Source organism: Ictidomys tridecemlineatus, unplaced genomic scaffold, assembly GCF_052094955.1.
Source record: "Ictidomys tridecemlineatus isolate mIctTri1 unplaced genomic scaffold, mIctTri1.hap1 Scaffold_55, whole genome shotgun sequence".
Taxonomy (NCBI): domain Eukaryota; kingdom Metazoa; phylum Chordata; class Mammalia; order Rodentia; family Sciuridae; genus Ictidomys; species Ictidomys tridecemlineatus.
Window position 1 is genome coordinate 1,500,346 of NW_027523660.1, and position 18,641 is coordinate 1,518,986.

An 18,641-nucleotide genomic window follows, 5' to 3' on the forward strand; every position below is an offset into this window, starting at 1 on the left:
GGGGATTTAACCCAGGGTGCTTTACCGCTGAGTTATATTTCCAGTCCTTTTTTATTTTTTTATTTTGAGACAAGGCCTCACTAAGTTGCTCAGGGCCTTCCTTGCGAAATTGCTGAGTTGGCCTTGAACTCATGATCCTCCTGCTCCAGCCTCCCAAGTTGCTGGGATTACACGTGTGCACCACCATGCCTAGTTTAATGAGATAATATTAAGACTTCTTCAGGATCTAAAGCGATGAATACTGAGGAACTGCAGGCTCGCTAGGGCGTTTTCTTAGCACATTTAACTAGGTTGAACATGACAGACCATCTGTTCTAATTGTTTTATGTTTTCGGGTGTGGAAACTGAAGCCCAGGGAAGGGAGCAAAATTGCCTAAGATTAATTATTTAGTTAGTGTCAGCAGTGGGTCTAGACCCCAGTTTTCTTGATTTGCCAGCCAACTTAAAAAACAAAACATTCCACATCAACTTGTCATTCAAGTTGGAAAGCTCTCCAAAGCCAAAATGATTTCCGAGGTTTTAGCTTATTTACATGTGCATGGAGATGCAGATCAGCTTCCCAGCTTACCAGAACATTAGTATCTTATGGATACCAAATCATCCAGAGGAAAGTTGGTACCCCAGGGTATTAGATAGCTTTCTGTTACTGTGACAAAATACCTGAGGGAATCAACTTAACAAGGGGAAAGGTTTGTTTTGTCTCATAGTTTCAGTCCAAAGCTGTTTGGCCCTGTTACATAGTTGCATGGTAGAGGTGGCCTGTTAACCTCATGGCAGCTGTGAAGTAAAATAGAGATAGGTAGGACTAGGGTCTCAATATCATCTTTGAGGACATGCTCCCAAAGACCTATGTTCCTACCACGAGGTTCCATCTCCTAAAGGTTCCACACCTTCCCAGTAGCACCGCAGATTGGGTAAGAAGTCTTTAACATGTAAGGGACAGTCAAAGACCCACCTGTAACACCCAGCATGGCCAAAATGACTCAGGAATCAACAGGGGTTTTCCAATGGTAGAACATGTGCCTAGTATGCCTGAGGCTCTAGGTTCCATCTACAACAATACAAAAGAAAAGAGAGAGAGAGAGAGAGAGAGAGAGAGAGAGAGAGAGAGAGAGAGAGAGAGAGATCCAAAGCAAGAAATGATAAGAGACATAGTTATTGGAAAAGAAGTATCATTTACATCATCCTTTGTAAATACTATAATTGTGTATGCAAAAAAATCTGAAAGATTGTATACAAACACTATTAAACTAATAAATTAATTTAGCAAGATCACTGGATAGGAGGTCAGTATTTAAAAGTCATTTTAGCTAGGCAAGGTGGTATGTGCCCGTCATCCCAGCTAGTCAGGAGGCTGAGACAGGAGGATGGTAAATTCGAGGTCAGCCTCAGCAATTTAGCAAGACCCTTTTCTAAAATGAAAAACTTTGTTTAAAAATGGGGGGCTGGGGTGTAGCTGGGTTCATTCCCAAGTACCTCAAAAAAGCCAAAGAAATTGAGGCTTAGAGCCAGGGATGGTAATACACACCTGTAATCCCCGCAGCCCAGGAGGTTGAGGCACGAGAATCACAAGTTCAAAACCAGCCTCAGCAACTTACCGAGGCCCTCAGCAACTTAGCAAGAACTTGTCTCAAAATAAAAAATTAAAAGAGATGAGGATATAGCTCAGTGATTAACAGTACCCATTGGCTCAATGGCTGGTACTCAAAAATAAAATTGAAAAAATAATAATAAATAAAGAGCTGGGGATGTAGCTGAATGATAATGCACTCCTGAGTTCAATCTCTAGTACCAATAAAATAAAATAAATAATTAAAAGAAAGAACGGAAGGAACGGAAGGAAGGAAGGATGGACGGACAGGCTGGGGATGCAGGTCTGTGGTACAGCACTTGCCTAGCACGTGCAAGGCCATGGGTTCAATCTTCAGCACTGAAGGAGAGAGAGAGAGAGAGAGAGAGAGAGAGAGAGAGAAGAGGCTCTGGAACCAGACTGCTTCTGTTCAAATCCTCCTGAGTTGGTCTCTTATTGTCCATGACCTTGGACAAGGTACAACACCTGTACCTCGGTTTCTTCATATGTGCACTAGGGAAGAAAACCGTACTTCACAGAATTGGTTGCAAGGAGCAAATGAGTTAATACAAGTTAAAACTGTGCCTGGCAAATAGTATTCTACCAAGGTTGCCCATTAATATTTCTGTTATGTGATCAATCCGTGGCCCAACCCTGGTAAGAAACAAAGATTATATCTCATAGCGACGGCAAAAACCTGGTAGAGATATCTAGGTTTGTACACAAAATGATCTATAAAAGAAGAAACCAAGATAGTCTTATAAAGAATTGACTTTTTTTTTTTTTAAATTTTAGTGCTGGGGATCAAACCTAGGGTCTTACATATGTTAGGAAAGTGCTCCACCACTGAGCTACACCCCCAGCCCCAAGGATTTCCTTATCTGCTTGCTAGCTAAATAGTTTTCAGATCAAAATGGACACAAGCCAACCAATGAACTTGAAATTCACCACCTGAGTCCCGTTTTTCACCAGCTTGTTATCCAGCTCTGAACTTGAGGGAAGACGTTTCCTCATTACCTTGCAAAGTTGTAAAATAAGGAAACTTGAATTTCTTTGCTCACTAGATTGTTTAGCTAGCAAAAAGCCAGAAATAGAAGTTTGATCCTAGGTTCTTTGCCCCGTCCCAGCCAAGACATTCCTAGGTGGATTCCTAAAGTTCAGACTGGAGATTCAGGATGGTTCTAAGCCTTGCTAGCTCATCATCTGGAAAGATCTCTCTTTCATTCCTCTCATGACTATTTCCTTTTAAGCCTTGCCTCTAATTATGGAAAGAGACCGATTGTCGTGCTCTGAAAGGGCTTTGGGGATTCAGAGATCAGACAGGGGAGGTAGACAGTGCTGGATCCTGGGAGTCACCTTGTGTAAGACACAGAACCTTGGTATGCCCTGGGGTGAAGGGATAAAAATAAGAGCTAATAACAATACTGCTCTTTAGAACAGAAATGTGCCAGCTGGTTCAAAATGTCACTAGGCCCTCCTTTTTTTTTGATAGGAAATAAAATGGCCAGGCTTGTTGTAGTTTCTGCATGAATCCTTCAGAACAGAGGGTTTGTCCCTGCAGATCCCTGGGGCAAATTAAAACAGCACAAAGCTCTGATGGAAAAACCATACACAAGAGGTTCAGAACAACCTCTCTTTCAGGTGCTGTCCCCTCCCTTCAAAGCAGGGTATGTTCATGGCTGTGGAACAGGCAACTTGGGGAGATGAATGTGGGTAACCCAGGACTCGCTGGTCTCTGTTTCTCCTGGGGGCTCAGCAGGGAAGAAAGATTTTTTTGTAATACTCCACAGTTAAGAGGAAGAATATTCCTTTGTTTAGAGGCCAAGTGAACAGTGATAGAGGAGGCCCAGCAACACAGGGAAAAGTAAAATACAAAGTGGTCAAAACTAAGGTTGAGTTCAGAATCCCCCGCTGTGCCACTGACCCTTGGAGTGGCCTTGGACTTCTCTTATGAACTTGAATCCCCTTGCCTGTTGAGAGAGGTCCAGAGTACCTACTTCATACAGGACATAATGCACGGAAAGGTCATAAGCATACTCTGGCCCTGAGTAAGCCATCCATAAACACATAAATGCTAGTTCTTTATGAAGGATTGTGGAAAATAATATTCCTAAAAGACACCCACCCCGGGGAAAATCGGTGACAGTGTGGCTTGGGAGGAGGAAGGGGAAATAAGCCAAATGTTAAACCTCTCCCAGTACATCCTTTCCCAGTTACAGTGGACCCTGGGAAAAAGCAAACCTTCATCGCTTCCTGGGTTCATCCCCAACATCTCCACCAAAAGCAAACATTCACCCCTTCCCAAACCCAATGGGCCCCCATACTGAAAGGCTGGGCCCTGGACTTTCACCCTTTCCCATTGCAGATGAGTCCTGGCAGGAGAAAAGCAAATAGTAAAGCTCTAGATAACAATGGATCCCAGAGGAAGGAAAGAAGACAGGCAGTGAACACCGAGCTGTGAGCTTTTCCCAGTGACAAGGAGTTTCAAACTTTTTACCAATGCCTTCCTGAATTAAAATTTTAACCTGCACATCTAGATCCCCGACTGTCTGAACAGCACGTCTGGACTCTCCAATGATCAATTGACCCTCATTGTAAACTATAAAACTCATAGACTCCTCCTGTAACCTGGGGGGCCATTTCCATCCCCAGAAAATGAGCCCTCCCCATGCCTGATTGATTGAATTTGCTGCAGAATTAAGGAAACCTTAGGGGTTTCAACTGGTCCTCATGCCCACTAGGCACATGCTCCACCACACTCCCAGCCCTGATAGCTTTTATTTTTATTATTTGTGTCATGTGGTGCCTCTCATGATTTCTGAAAATTACAGCCAGGCCTCTTTGCCGTGTAACTGGAATCTTCCAAATGAGTTTTGTGGTTGGGATGTCTGTCTGCCTCCGGAGGTCTGGTGTTCTTGTTAATCAGGCCATAGACCTGCTTCCCTTGGAGACATCTCCCTGGGATAATTGGTAAGAAATTGAGTTAGGGGCTGCTACAGTTTTCTCAAGGTTGTCCAATTGTGCGTCTCTGATTTCGGGGATCGGGACAGCCTGTCTTTTGTCTCCATGCTTTAAAAGGCTGCGAGCGTGGGTGTGAGGTGAGCACAGGTCTCAGCGGCTGCTCATACCATTTGGAGAGATGCCAGCGGGCGAGGGAAGTGGCCCAACCCACGCTTGTCTACTTTTCTCTGCCCACAGCTGGGAGTAAGAGCAGAAATCAGTCTGCTGCACGACACTCTGCTTGTGCAGGTGGCCTGTCCCCACCGTGTGCTTGCAAATTCTAGCTTCTGACCCCAGCCTTAGGTTCTCTGGGGCACTGATAGCTGGGATCTCCCCCAACTCCCCGCCCATAATGACCCTATTTGCAGAGTCTCCCTTTCGTCTGTTAGTAATGATCATATTTCTAAGAATAATAAATGGTGACCATTTTCTGAACTCTTTCACATGATGCTTGGCGATGGTTCCATATAGGCCTAGGTTCATGTTATGGCTTGGATCTAGAATGTCCCCCCCACAAGCTCATGTGTTGAAAACATGGTCCCCAATGCACCAAGGTTCAGAGACGGGGTTTTTAGGCGATGATTGTTCATGAGAGTTCTACCTTCATCAGCGGATTCATCCATTGTATATGTTAATCCATTGATAGCCGAATCGACTACTGGGAAGTGGGACCTTGTAGTAGGTCACTGGAGGCATGTCCTGCAAGGGTTCAGCTATTCCCTGGTCCCCTCCTCTCTTTCCTTCTCTTCTTTGGGTTGCCATGAGCTAAGCAGCTTTCTTCCTCCACGCCCTTCTGCCATGATGTCCTGCGTCACCTCAGGCCCAGGGCAATGGAGTCGGCCACCATGAACAAAATCCTCTGAAAAGGACAAGGCTCCCGGGCCACCAAGCCCAGCAGCGGAGAATTGGAGCGCGGAGTGTCTGATGGGTCAGAGGCTGGCGGCCAGCAGGGTTAGAGTGGTGTGGAGCCCCCCCCCCCCAAGGTAGCCAAGGCCACCCTGTCACCCTTCCGCGGCCAGCCCTGGCCACAGGATGGCACCCACTGCCCGCAGTGCTGCAGCTCTAAGCAGACCTCAACCTCCCGCTTACCTGACCTGCAAGGAGAAACTGGAAGCGGAGCCAACCTGCAAGAAACCCGGGGCTCAAGAATTGACCAATAGCCAAACCCGGGGCTCAAGAATTGACCAATAGCGTTAGTAATTTCTGCCCTAATTAGCATACGTTTGGACCAATAGCAGTGAGCCAAGGGCTATATAAACCCCCTGGACCCTCACACTGGGCGGAGAGCTGCTGTTAGGGTCAGCTCTTGCACAGCTCTGGTTTATAATAAAACTGCTGCTATACTCACCCTGGTCTGCAGATTTTTTTTAATATTTATTTTTTAGGTGTAGATGGACACAATACAATGCCTTTTATCTTTATGTGGTGCTTAGGATCGAACCCAGGAGACGGGCTCCGGGATCTCTTAGGGATATTAAAATCCAGATGTTCTGATCCCTAGTGTCTGTGCAGAATGGAGGCACATCCTCCTAAAGACTTTAAATCATCTCTAGATGACTTACAATACTCAGTACAATGGAAATGCCATATAAATAGTAGTTATACTGTATTGCTGAGGAACAATGACAAGAAAAAAGCCAGTATATGTGTAGTTTAGACACATTGTTTTCTATCCACTGGTGGTTGATGTGCAGATGTAGAACTTGTGGGTTGTGGAGGGTTGACTGTAAAATAGACCCAAATGGAGAGTTTTGTTGTTGTTGTTGTTGTTGTTTTTAAAGCCCAGTGCCCAGCCCCCACGCCCTACCATTTACACGGGAATCTCTTGGGGAAGCATCATGACATTGGCTTGTGTGGCTCTCTGAGGACAGGGAGCTCACTCTCCAGGCTGGCTCCTTGCCGTTCAGTGTGGACATCAGACTTCAGACACTGACATCACCTGGGAGCTTGTTGGAGATCCTAGTCCTCAGGGTAAGGGTGTAGCTCAGTGATAGAGCGCTTGCCTAGCATGTGCAAGGCCCTGGGTTCCATCCCCAGCACCCTGATTAATGATGCTAATAATAATAACAAAATTTTTAAAAAATGGAAATTCTGGTCCTCCAGGCCCATCTCTTACCTACTGAATCATAGTCCCCAGGATATTCTTCCACATCTTCACATGCTTGGGAGAAGCACCTCCTTATCAGTGAGGTGGGAAAGTATAATGTCCACATTTTACCTGCTCATAAGACAAGCTCACACTAACCTGCTCATTGTAAGGGTCTCGTGGAATGTCTGATGAAATTAGGGATTCATTAGGACTCACCCTAGTCCTAACAAACCAGAATGTCCAGGGAGAAGGTTTGGGAAGGTGTGTTTGTATTTAGAATCAGATGCGTTTGAGAAACAACGTGTTATAAAGCTTAAAGGATTATTATCAGAGTTAAACGAGGACATAGAGCTCTTGTTTGGGTTATTATAAAATATATAAATTGGGCTGGGGATGTGGCTCAAGCGGTAGCGCGCTCGCCTGGCATGTGTGTGGCCCGGGTTCGATCCTCAGCACCACATACAGATGTTGTGTCTGCCGAAAACTAAAAAATAAATATTAAAAAAAAATTCTCTTTCTAAAAAAAATGAAATAAAATATATAAATTTATATAAATATATAGACAGTTTACCATGGTGTGAAATGATGCTTAGCTGCTTTGTGTACACTCTGACTGAACGAGACAAATATTCTCTCCATTTACCAGAGAAAGAAATTGAATTTCAGAGAAGGAAAGAGATGTGCTCTGGGTCACATGGCTGGGATGTGACGGAGCCAGACTGACCCTAGAGCTTGTGTCCTTCCCACTCCTGACTACCACACAAGTTGAGTTCATGCTTTTTTTTTCTCTCCAGAAGAATTTTCACCTTTAAGTCAGCTGTGAAAATTCCAGATTCATCTGCCAATTCACCCACCCACTCAGTTTATTCACCAAAGTCTTACTGAGCATTCGCCATTGACCAGACACAATGCTGGGAGACACAGAAGCAAGAAAGACAGACCCAGCTTGCCCCGGAGGGTGGTACAACACCTGTCATCTCAGTGGCTTAGAAAATTCAAAGCCAGCCTGGGCAACTTAGCGAGACCCTATCTCAAAAAAGAAAAACTCACCATCTCAACATCATGTATATCCACAGCCTAATATATATATATATATATAAATATTAGTGTATATATATGCACACACACACATATATGTGTGTGTGTATATATATATATCACCACAAGACACTAATTAAAGTATGTAAATAGTGGAAAGATCAGTAGAGTAGAGGAAAGAGAACCGGGGGAGGGAGGAGGGGAAGTAGTGGAGATTGAATTAGAGCAAATTAATTTCATGCTTTTATAATTATGTCAAAATAAATCTTAATGTTATGTATAACTAAAAAGAACCAATATAAAAAGACAAGCCCAATTCACTGGTGTTTACGGTTCAATGAGGAAGATTCAAAGAATACACAAGTACCCCACCTATGTATGCAGAGGAAAAACCACCCATCTACCCTCGCATCCATCCATCCATCCAACTACCCCTCCCTCCATCCATCCACCCACCCACCCATCCATCCATCCACCCACCCACCCACCCATCCATCCATCCATCCATCCATCCATCATCCATCTATCCAACCAGCCCTCCACCATCCACCCACCCACCCACCCATCCATCCATCCATCCATCCATCCATCCATCATCCATCTATCCAACCAGCCCTCCACCATCCATCCACCCACCCACCCATCCATTCATCATCCATCTCTCCTCCCACCTGTTTCTGGGGAGCGGGGAGCTATTCTATGCATTATTCAATGCTGAGATCCAATGTTACTTCTTCTATCACTCACCAGGCGCAATGAGCTGATCCTTGATCTATGTTCCCATCCTGCCTTATTTATATTTTATGATAGCCAAGGCTGATTATAGACATTTTGTCTAATGTCTATTGGGTAGTATTTTATCTAAAGTAAACTAGGTTGTGCTGCAGTAGTAAACCCTGACATCTTAGTGTTGAACACAGCAAAGATTTATGCCATTTCGAAAACAAATAGTAGGTAAAATTTATATATCATAAAGTTCACCAATTTTTTAGTTGTAGTTGGACACAATACCTTTATTTTATTTATTTTTATGTGGTGCTGAGGATTGAACCTAGGGTCTCGCATGTGCTGGGCAAGTGTTCTACTGCTGAGCCACAAGTCCAGCCCTAAAATTCACCAACTTAAATCATACAATTTAATGGATTTTAATGAATTCAGTTATGCATTACCACTATCTAATGTTAGAACATTTTTTTATCACCCACAATAGAAACCCTGTACCCATTAATAGTTACTTCATCTTATCTCTCTCAACACAGCTCCCAGCAACTGGTAATGTACTTCCTGTCTCTGTCTTTGTCTTTTCTGGGCATTTCATGTAAATGGAACCAATACCATGAGGCCATTTGTGTCTGGTTTTCAAGGTTTATCCAGTTTGTAGCATGGATCAATAGCTCTTCCCTTTTGATTGCTGCATAATATTCCATTGCATGGATATACCACATTTAATTTATCCATCTTTCAGCTGATGGACATTTGGGTTGTTTTCCTTTTGCACTATTAGTAAAAAGTTATTCTCTGAGTGGCAAAAGTCCATGGGAACCCAGATCCAACATTCCATGCAGCCTTCCTTATCCCATTATGACATGACACTCAGGGACCACGCTGCTTCAATTTTGTAGCTACATCTCAGCACAAGATTTCCACATTCACTATGATGGGGAACAGAGGAAACTCCCACCTGCTCTTGGATGCCGAGGCTTGGAAATCAAATGTCTCACCTCTACTTACAGCCTGCTGGCCAGCATGGGTCCCATGGCCCTGCACACTTGCAAGAGAGCTGAGCTGGGTAGTGTGGTTTCTTTCCACGTGATCAGAAAGAGGAAAAGAGGAACCAGATATGGGTGAGCGCAGGGAATTATCCTAGGCAGACTAATGATTTGGCAGCCTTTTAAGTCATCATTCTTCAAATATTTGTTAAAAGGGTATTTGGAGGGAGACTGAATGTTGTTGGGTGTTAAGAATGAAAACAAATAAGACTCTTGGCGGTATTTGGTCTCTCTGTTGTCCAAGCAAAAGAGCTCTGGATTCAAACGAACGTCTCCATTCAGCAAAACAAAAGGCCTGCAGCTAATCTGAACCTTCCTATCAAAAAGATGAGCTAAGGACCCACAGATCTTGAACTGAGCTTCCTGGGTGTCTTATCATCGACCCAAGTGGCTTCTCAAAGATCTCTTCTCAGCTATTGACAGCGTACTCCTCGGCAGGAACACTAAGGATGGTGGTGTAGAAAGACCTCAATTCCTAGCTAGTATCTATTGTCCTATTCTTCTGTCTTAAGATGGGACAGTTACAGGAGCCAGTTGCTTCCCCAGTAAACAGTCTTCTTTTTTTTTATGAATAACAGAATTTTAGTTAGTAATAAGAAAGGGCACACACGAAAAACTATTTCTCAGTCTCCTGTAAAGCTACGAGTGACCAAATGGCAATGCTTGATTGGGGCTTCCAGGAAAGCTCTTTTAAGGGCTTTGATTGTGCAGTCACTCTTCATAATCATGGCCTTTCCTAATACTTGGAATGTGAATGCAATGGCTGGAAGTGCAGCGTCAGTCTTGTCAACACGAGGCAACTTTGAGGATGGGTGCCATGAAATGAGAAAGACTATTTGAGGGTGGAGCTACCAGACCTGCTCTTAACTACCTACTTCCAGAAGATAAAGATTGGCAAGAAGGGACAAGGCCTATATCCCAGGAACCTACAGGAGGGATGAGGTTGTGAAGGGAAAGGAAAGCAACTGGGAAGGTAGTTAGAGATAGAAGCAGGTGAGTGGTTAGAAGTGCAGATACAGAATCAGCTCCAAGTTCCAATCTTGTATGACTCCGTGCCTTGGGCACAAAGTAAGTGTTCAATATAATAATAGTGTTCATAGCACATGTTTGATGTGTCATTCATCATTTGAAATGCTTTATGCAGTTTAATTTATAGAATCATCCCAATCCTATAAGATATAAGATATTTATTATCCCCATTTTCTAAATGAACAAATGATGAGACACAGGCTTTTGGTAACCTGACCACAGTCACAGCTAATAAATGCCAAGAATCATGATCCCAATCATCTGTGCTCAAAACCTCCCTGTTTGCACTATGATGTATGATCCTGCCACAAGCCCAAAAGCAACAAGGCCTATAGGCCATGAACTATAAGATAAAACCTTTCCTCTTTATAAACTGATCATCTCAGGTTATTACTGTCACAGTAACGGAAAACTGACCAACATACTTGGCAAACCAGTTGAGTTCTCAAAGTCTGCTCATAAATCTGCTTGCTTTAAGTTTAGAGGGGCACCGTACAAGGGACTGCTCTGTGAACAGAGAGGAGAGCTGTGCCCTCCTGCTCTAGCTGAGGGCTTGTCTGAGTTTGCAAGCAATAGTGTAAGGCTATACACTGAAATTCTATAAGTTACTGAGCTTCTGTTTGATGACAATAATTATTGTCATTGTGATTAGTTGAGCGCATACTAAGTGTTGAATACTATGTTTTTTTTTTTTTAAAAAAAACTTTCCCTCTTTTCTGTTTTGTCAATTGCACAGTGATTCCTAGGAGATAAATAATAACCTTTTTATTTAGTGGAATGATTTGAGGCCCAGACTGGATGCAACTTGCTGAAGGCATCGTGGGTAGTAAGTAGCAGAATCAGGAAACAGACTCCAGGGAGCCATAGGCAAAGCTGGAGCTCTTTCCAGTGAGTGACATTTTGCTGGGGGTGGCAAGAGGGACAGGCCAGGCAGAACAGATGGGAGGGGCATAGAGAGGCAGGGATAGTCAGTGTAGGCCTAATGTCTCACAGCTGCTTGACACATGGAAATTAGGCCTTTTGTGCTATATACTTGATTGCCCTTTATTAGTCTATCAATCAACCCAACTGAAGTTTCATTTAGAAGTCTCCAGGCATACGTCTTTTTATTCTTGGTACTTGGGATTGAACCCCAGGGGCACTTCACCACCAAGTGACATCCAAAGTCCTTTTGAGTTTTAATTTCTTTTTTTTTTTTTAATTTTGAGACCAGAGGGTTTTACTGAGTTGCTGAGGGTTTTGCTTAAATTGCTGACTCTGGCCTTGAACTTGTGATTCTCTGGCCTCAACCTCTGGAGCTGCTGAGTTTATAGGTGTGTGCTATGGTACCCGGAAAACCTTCTGACATTGAATAGCAGGTTGGTGTATTAAAAGAATGGAAGGATTGGGAGCCCGGCTACCTGTATACTTTGTTTAACATTGTCAATAATTTGTCCTTGGAAAAGTCATTTGATTTTTGAGTCTTATCTCTCTCTCTCTCTCTCTCTTTTTTTTTTTTTTTTTGGTACCAGGGATTGATCTCAGGAGTGCTTAACTACTGAGCCACATCCCCAGCCCTTTTTATTTTTTATTTAGAGACAGGGTCTCACTGAGTTGCTTAGGGCCTCACTAAGTTGCCGACATTGGCTTTGAACTCGAGATCCTCCTGCCTCAGCCTCCGGAGCCACTAGGATTACAGGCACACGTCACCCTGCCTGGCCCTACCTTTGTTTAAAATATAAGAGTAAAATTATATAGGGCCAAGGGTTGGGTGGTTCAAATGAGACACTGCATTTAATTTCTAAGTTTTGTGTATTTGTATTTAATTAAACATAGCACATATGGGCACAACACTGGACAACATTGGGAAAATTAGAAGCTACTGAGAAACAAGATTTTTTTTCTAAAAAGTAAATCTTCTTAGAGTTAGGTAGGCACCAGTAGCCAGCTAACCCCATGCCTACCTGCCCTCTGATTTTCCCAGCCTCCTTTGCAGCTGGAGTGGCCATGTGACCCAGTTCTATCCAATGAGATGAAAATGTTAAGACTTTTGCTTTTCCAGCTCAGATAAACAGATGGGGTTCGTGCCTTCCTCTCTCCCTTGAATGTGGGAGGTGCAACCGTCTTCAGACCACAGAGACAGGCCAAGGGGACTGCTGTAGATGCTGGCCTTGACTGTGCCCTGCTTCTAAGTGGATACCAACAACCAAGTCAGCAGCCGCCTACCTCCAGACATGTTATTTTATGAGGAAAAGAAACTCTTGTTTTTTTTAAGCGGCTGCTGGTTGGGTTCTCTGTAACTTCCACTGTAGCTATTACATTAATACATTCTCATCATCCAGCTATCACGGCTGCCAACACCTCTGCGTGGATCTTCTCGGGTCTTTTCTAATGCACCCCAAGCATTCAAATATTTTGAATTATTAAGAGGCTTCTTGCTTCTAACACTTGTTATCTCATATCTCGTGTTTTAAAGTCCTCATTCAGGCCTTTTGCAGGTATTACCTACTAAGGATGAGAAATATTCTTCACAAACAGAAAAAACACATTCTTAGCCACTTCTAAGGGGATTGGGAAATTTACAGCAGGGACAAAATTTGGAATGTACTTTTTAATTCACAAGGTTGGAGCTAGATTTTTCAATAGATTGACTTTTGCGCATAAAAGAGCAAACCCAGAAGCTTCAGAGCACACGGCGTTTGTAAGAGAAACCTCAGAGTAAAGAAGAGATAGAAATCAAATCCTCCAGATTTCAGGATGACACAAACGATACAATAGAAGGGCTGAGGCTGGGGCTCAGTGGTAGAGCGCTTGCCTGGCACATGTGAGGCACTGGGTTCGATCCTCAGCACATCACATAAAAAATAAATAAATAAACAAACAAATACATAAATAAAGGCATTGTGTCCATCTACAACTAACAAAAATATTTTAAAAAGAGAGTGATATGTCTGGAAAGAAGAGAGAGAATTAGAGGGATGAGAAGGGAGGTGACATACTGTTTAGGTTCTGAGAAGGGACTCAGAGCTCTGTCCCACACCTGGCACTGGGAATGGACGCTCTGAACCCTCAGTAGATGTAGCAAGAATACAAAACCAGCAGGCCCTGGGGCCTCTTCTCTCTTGTGTAAGTACATTTAAGTCACTCCAGGTCAAACCTGGAATCTTCAGGGACAAGTAACCCTTGCTTGGGTGAAGCTGAGGGCACCCTTTCAGTTGAGGGAAAGTATCTGAGGATTTCCCATGAACCTTTGCGACCCGGGCTCAATGGGCTGAAATTACAAGAACGTTAACCTGGAACACAGGGACACCTCAACTGGTAGCCAGGGCAGGACTATGGCTTTAGCAGAGGTGGTCAGACTGTGACCATGGCAACCAGAGAGATGGATTGCAGAGGCCCGGGAAGAGCAGAGGGGGAGTGGGGGAACAGGTGTCCCTCTGGATTCCAGGATGGCACAGACATCTACTCCAACCACCCCTAGAGAGCAGGGAAGGAGCAGGGAATGGGAGACTCTTGAACCGATCACTTTATATCAGGAAGTGTCTGAGTTACTTTGAATGGTAAGATTATGTTTTCTCATTAGGAATGAAACATATGAGACTGACATAAGTTCACTTTGAAGAAATAAAGTTTCATTTTATTTTGGAATGCTGGGGGTTGCAGCCAGGAGCCATCACAACAAAAAGTAAATGCTCGATCACTGAGTCATAGTACCCCCAGCCCCTTAAAAGTTGTTGTTTGTTTGTTTGTTTTGGTACCAGGGATTGAACCCAGGGGCACTTGACCACTGAGCCCCATCCCCAGCCTTTTTTGTATTTTATTTAGAGGCAGGGTCTCACTGAGTGGCTTAGTGCCTCACTTTTGCTGAGGCTGGCTTTGAACTCATGATCCTCTTGCCTCAGCCTCTCAAACTGCTGGGATTACAGGCTTGTGCAGCCACCAAGCCTGGTTGGCAAGTTTTTAATAAAACTATTTTTTGAATACCCAATTATGTATTCTGCAAATTTTCCCTCATTACCATGTATGCCTGCATTTACAACATACGTACAATTTTTCTTGCATGCAAGAATATTATACACACAGTTTTGCAAATTTATATTCCCCCCAAATATTTTGGGCAACTTTTGACACCCGTAAATTTTCATTTATAATGACTTTTAAACATTTTTTTGAAAATTTTGAAAATCTGATATGAATTATATGCCCAGAAAAACACACATATATATTCATACTAACATGTCTATATATAATTTTAAGGATATTATTTAAGAATACAAGGTTGGGCTGGGTTTGTGGCTCAGTGGTAGAGTGCCTGCCTTGCACATGTGCGGCACTTGGTTCGATCCTCAGCACCTCATAAAAATAAATAAATAAAATAAAGGTATTTTAAAAAAAAGAACACAAGGCTAAAAATTCCTGGAATATAATAACAGTTTTCAATAACTGAAGAGTATGTAATATATCTCCACCAGACAATTTATTTCATTAACCTCCTCTTGAACTTAAACTGTTAAGATAGAATCCTAGAACTTGAATTGTTAGTAACACGAGAAGTGTTTCTACTGCAATTAATATATGACAGTGCTTTGTTTTGTCACTAACAATAGAATCAGGAAGAAGCCTAGGACAGACTTAATAATAACATCAAATACCCATACTCTGGCTGTCTTTCTGATCTGTTCTACTTAGATTTTTGTCTTGTCGAATCATGGTTACAAAATGGCTTCTGCAGCACCAGCTATCACATCCATCCTTGTTTTAGACAGGATAAAGAAGGGATAGAGGGTAGCTTTTATCAGCAAAGTAGAACTTTTAGTTAAATCTCAATAGCCGGAACTAGATCACATGTCTGTAGGTATCAAAAGGTACTGCGAAAGTAAATAATCAGTTTTTTTCCCAGGCTACTTTAGAAGTCTAGGGAGATGAGTTTTGGTGGTGGGCTTTAGGTTAATCGCCCCCTGCACAGGGTCCAAATTTCCAGGCACTTTTGAGGAGTTGATCTGTGGAAGCAAAATACTTGAAAGGGCTTTATTAACCCAAAAAAAATTATGTGCAAATTGTGAGGTATATAATTTATTAGAAGCAATGCTGTGTTTTCTCAGCAGATTGAATGTGTAGTATTATTGCTAATCCCTGGGTGACCACTTTGCTAATTGGCCACCTCTGCTCCGAAAGATATTGTTAAAATGCTCTTTTTTATAGAAACAGCTTTCCCATACCCGGTGACCAAATTGCTTGTTTAGACCCCGTTTTGATATTCCAATCACCTCCCACAGGGTGTCAGGAAAACAACATGAGCACAGGGTCCAAAGACCTGAGATTATTTCTTAGCTCTGCCTCAGACCATAGACTGTACATCTCTAGGCTTTGGATTCCTGACCTGGAAGGAGATGGGTAAGAAATTTCTACTTCTCCACACTGCTGGAGGCACGAGATGAGATTAGGGTCAAAAAAGTGCTCTGAAGAGGGTGGGGTGTAGCGGCACATCCCTGTCATCCCAACGACTGGAGAGGCTGAGGCAGGAGGATCACAAGTTTGAGGCTAGCCTCAGCAATTTAGTGAGGCCCTAAGCAAATTAGTGAGACCCTGTCTCAAAAAATAAAATAGGCTGGGGATGTGGCTCAGTGGGAAAGCACTCCTAGGTTTAAGCCCGGGGGTGGGGGAAGTGGTCTTAAGAGGAATATGGTGGTGGTTGTTATTATTGCTCAGCAGTTACTCTTGCTAACCATTTGGGAACCCGTTGAATCAATGTCAGGGCCTGTGATTTACTGGTGAACCAATTCTCCTAGAGGGCAAATTGCCTCGATTGGTAGATGTGGCAATATGCATGGTACAAATACTCTAATCATGGCTGATTTCAACCTACCAACAACCAACCACAAAATTTCCAAATATTTAACAAATCATTTTGTCAGCTGATACAGGTGAGCTCCAGTTCATTACTGGCCCAGACCACAAAATCAACCACCTTCCAGTGGAAGTGTCCTGGCTGGGTCAGAATCAACATCTGGATACTCCTGGTAGGTAGAATCTTCAGTCAATCTCATTTTGTTTCCTTCCCATCTCCAATACCAATTTACACACACACACACACACACACACACACACACACACACACACAATTTAAGAAAGGCGTAAGTACACTCTAAAGGGCCATATATGTGCAAGTTATTTGATGCATGAATTGACACTTACTAGTGAAATAGTTCCAGGTCTACATAGACAGGATTGGACTTACAAATAAATATTATAGAGAACTTGTCCTGTATGGGCTATTCATTTGACTATAAGTGACATAAAACCCAATTCAAACAAATGTAAGATATAAGGAATGGTTATTGGCTCACATAACCACGATGTTCAGGGCCAGTCTGACTTCTTGCATGGCTGTATCCAGGTGCTCACACAATAGAAACAGGAATTCAGACTGACGTTTTTCTCACAGTAGTAAAAGGGCCACTAGCAGTTCCGGTTTAGCAGCCCTGGTGGAAAACAAAAACAAAAATGTTGCTTTCCTTCAGAGCAATTCCCAAATTCCTGACAGTAAAACTCCAAGAAATTGTTCTGATTGGACAAGCTGGGGTGACATGCTCATCTCTGAGCCAATCACAGTAAACCAGAGAACATAGTACTTACCGTGGCTGGGTGTGGACCCTGGGCTGATTCCTGGAGAAGGAGATGCTGTCCACCCATTTAAAGCACATGGAGAGAAAAAAAAATGGATTGAGAATGGCTTGAGTTGGTTTCCCCAAAAGGAAAGTTGGATTCTTTTCCCAGGGGGAAAAAAAATCCAAAGGGAATGCAATGATTAATTTTAGGTGCCAACTTGACTGGGATAAGGGATGCCCAGATTGCTGATGAAATATTAAGTCTGGGAACATCTATGAAGGTGTAAATGAAAAATATTAGTATTTGAGTCAGTAGACTGAATAAAGAGGATGCACCCTCACCAGTGTGGGTTGGATCATCTAATTTATTGGGGCCTGCACAGAACTAAAAAGGCAGAGGGGAAGACAGTGGGAATGATCTTGTGTGCTTGTTCTCTCTCTCTCTCTGCCTGAGCTGAGATGTATATTTTCTCCCGCCCTTGGACATCAGTGCATCTCAGGCTTTCAGATCAGAACTTATATCATTGGACTACCATCAGTACCTCCTGCCTCAGCCTCCATACCTTCATACCTGGGCTGAATGATATCTTTTTTTTTTTTTGTTCTCCATCTTGGGACTCCTTGGCCTGCATGAGCACAGCATCCAAGTTCTGAAATAAATTTCTTCATGTATATTGATTTGGTTCTGTGTCTCTGGAGAAGCCTAATGAAGGATCCCTGCTTGACAGATCTAACAGCAGATGCCCACTACAAATCTGATATGCTTGTCATTGCGCCAGGCAGATCTGTGTGTCAGGAGAGACAGGAGTTTCATATATAGCTCAAACATCCCTTGGCGTCATCAGCTTGTGGGTTGTATTACATTAATTCTCATATTTTATTCATTCATTCATTCAAAAAAAAAACCTGCTTTTAAAGGTGGCCCCTCTGGTATTTCTGAAAGTTCCTCCGAATTATATCCTTATGGCCTTCCAAATCAGCCTGGGCTACTGCTTCCAGGAAAACTAGTCAGCCAGACCCTGTTCTTTATTACTATCCTCTGGCCCATAAAGATGAGAATTCTGTAGGCCCTGCTTTCTGGAGCCCAGCATTTAGTTAGGAGGCAACATGAGTGATAAACATTAGGTTCTGTGACTAGAGATAATGAAAGTGTATCACAAACACAGCACACATCTGTCATCCCAGCAACTTGGGAGGCTGAGGCAGAAGGATCACAAGTTTGAGGCCAGCCTCAGCAATCTAGCAAGGCTGTGAGCAACTGAGCGAGACCCTGTCTCAAAATAAAAATATAGGGCTGGGGTTGCGGCTCAGCTGTAGAGCACTTGTCTAGCACATGGGAAGCCCTGGGTTTGATCCTCAGTGCCACATAAAAATAAATAAATAAAATAAAGATATTGGGTCCAACTAGAGTAATTAAAACTATCTCAAAGTGTTTTAAAAAATAAAATAAATAAAAATATAGGGGCTGGGGTGTAGCTCAGTGGTGGAGCACTTGCCTAGCATGTGTGAGGCACTGGCTTTAATCCTCAATACCACATAAATAAATAAAATAAAGGTAT

At 43.0% G+C, this 18,641-nt stretch overlaps 1 protein-coding gene across 1 annotated transcript in view; it reads right to left on the reverse strand.

Moving 5' to 3' along the window:
• Window positions 1-16,842, reverse strand: part of LOC144374020 (phosphatidate cytidylyltransferase, mitochondrial) — an 86,500-nt gene extending 69,658 nt beyond the window's left edge. Inside the window, exon 1 of the mRNA XM_078036979.1 lies at window positions 16,822-16,842. The gene's annotated coding sequence lies outside the window, so the exon portion shown is untranslated. The remainder of the gene's footprint in view (window positions 1-16,821) is intronic.
• Window positions 16,843-18,641: the final 1,799 nt, after the last annotated feature.